The sequence below is a fragment of the Sinocyclocheilus anshuiensis genome, unplaced genomic scaffold (assembly GCF_001515605.1).
Source record: "Sinocyclocheilus anshuiensis isolate Anshui unplaced genomic scaffold, SAMN03320099.WGS_v1.1 scaffold1719, whole genome shotgun sequence".
In the NCBI taxonomy this organism is placed as follows: Eukaryota; Metazoa; Chordata; class Actinopteri; order Cypriniformes; family Cyprinidae; genus Sinocyclocheilus; species Sinocyclocheilus anshuiensis.
In genome coordinates, this window is record NW_015551147.1 from 451,251 (window position 1) to 453,546 (window position 2,296).

General features: G+C 38.2%; 1 protein-coding gene across 1 annotated transcript in view; it reads left to right on the forward strand.

Moving 5' to 3' along the window:
• atp6v1ba (ATPase, H+ transporting, lysosomal, V1 subunit B, member a) overlaps positions 1–2,296 on the forward strand; it is a 28,495-nt gene that overhangs the window by 10,778 nt on the left and 15,421 nt on the right. The gene's annotated exons all lie outside the window — the stretch shown is intronic.

Genomic DNA, 2,296 nt, shown 5'->3' on the forward strand with positions numbered 1-2,296 from the left:
TATATATATATATAAATATATCATGCTTTTCACAAAAATATTAAGCAGCATAGCTGTTTCCAAAATTGTAATGTTACTTGAACAGAAAATCAGTATATTAGAAAGATTTCTGAAGAATCATGGGACAGTGAAGAAGACTGCATTCAAATAAATGCAGCCTTGGTGAGCATAAGAGACTTCTTTCAAAAATATATTAAAACTTGACCCCAAACTTTTGAAGGGTTGTGTGTGTGTGTCAATTTAATTTACACACAGTATTAATTAATCAAGGTACTATTAGTTAATTTTAGACACATTTATCTCCATTCATTGGCAGAACCACAGGGCAGCCGGAGAGGGGAAACACAGCAGATGCCTGTCATTTAATAACTGTGATATATCTCAACGCAATAATAGATTGTCACAAGACATTTGAATCTTTTTTTCCCCACACAATATTCATAGAGGTATTTGTGAAAGCAGGGGGCCTCATAGGATTTTAGCAGAGTTCTTTCATTGTTCCTCTAGTTTTTTTACGCAGAAACGAACCAAAAATACAAAAAATAAGCCATAGATAAAAAAAAATATCTGAAAAGGGGAAAAAACACAAAAGGTTGGAACTACGTTTCTCTCTTTCACCCTTCCTTTTCTCCTCAGCCAGTAAGGAAAGTCACGATGTGCAGGTGTGTGTGTGTGTGTGTGTGGGAAACAGCAATACTATAGTGCGTTGACAAACGATTCTGCTGTCTGAAGCCTAATTAGTGGCATAGTGTCTGCTTCCCGTGGGGCTGCTGTGCTGGGTGTTAGAGACAGTCCATTCTCATTTCCTACTGCCTTTGATATCAGACCACAGTCTGACGTGCACACAAAACCGACACACTGAGGCGTGATGGACAGCCCAGAGCAGACAAAGCTGACTCTTCTCCATCTAGCGTGCATCATCTCTCTCTTTCACACATACACACACACGCTGAAACAAAGTGAAGGACACACACCAAATTGGCTCCTGTGACAGGACGGCTAATGTTTTCCCATGCAAAGTAAAAGGCCAAAGTATGAGACCACACCCTCTGCTGCTAATAACAGCCCACCCTGAGCATGCACCTGCAGTCTGGACCAAAAACACTAGCTGGCTTTTTATAAAAGTACTTCAGTGTTCATTAAAAAAGTGCTTCTTATATTGAGGAAATGAAAATATCTAGTTTTATGTTTTGCTTTTGCGTCATTAGATTGGACAGAAAAGAAGGTATTGTGACATTGCAAATCAGATTCAAACCTTTCTCACATAGATGAGCATCACAGCTCAGTAAGACTGCTTTAAATTACAGTAGCAAGTAACATTGGGGGTTGACTGGTTTTAAGAGCAACATGAATATTTATTGAATACATGAATTACATTTTTGAGAATTTGGAATATTTGGAAAAAAAAAATCTTTTGAAACTTGACACTGATCAAAAATACTTTGTGTATTTCACTTATTATATTAAGTAAATGAAAAAAAATTTGTTCAATTTTTTTTCTGCATAATTTGACTAATAGTTTGGACAGAAAAGAAGGCATTAATTATGTTGCAGGTCAGACTTAAACCTTCTTCGCCCAGATGAGCACCACAGTTCCAGTAATTAGCAATTTCTTTCCCAGGCCTGATTGTTTCTGTTGTTATATTTTGGGCAAACTATGCTTGCTCTCTGATTCATAGTTTGTTAAGGACGGACTGTCCGTAGTGATTCAGGAGTCACATGAGCCCCAGTCATGATGGAGGAAAAAAAAGTGTCGTCTTAAGGGATAGAAAATTGTCATCTTTTACTGTCTCATGTTGTTCCAAACTTATATGCATTTCTATCTTGTCTATGCAAATCATGACTTCTGGATGGACTTTGCCTTTAAAGTAGCATCTGTGCCCCATTCTCCCTAGCCTGTTCAACCCAAAGATAGTTCATCCTGTCACCCAAAAATGAGTGTAATTGTTTATATAGGCTATATAAGACTTTTTAGGCACCTGGAACCATGAAAAATTACCATAGTCTGAGCCAAGTAATTGTCCCTCATGGAACAGAGTGAAGATGACAAGCCACCTTGAATGTGCTGTGTTCTTCTAGCCCTGACATTTGGACGTGGAAATTTATGAAAGCCATTTAGAATACTCCAGTAAAGGTCACTGTGTACAATTAGATGCACAGGTGTCAAGAGAAAGAGTCCTCATTTCAATGTGATTGTGGGCTTTTGTAGCAAATTTCATGCACTTTATTGGTCACAGCTAGTGCTTGCAGTTGTGTGTGTGTGTGTGTGTGTGTGTGTGTGTGTGTGTGTGTGTGT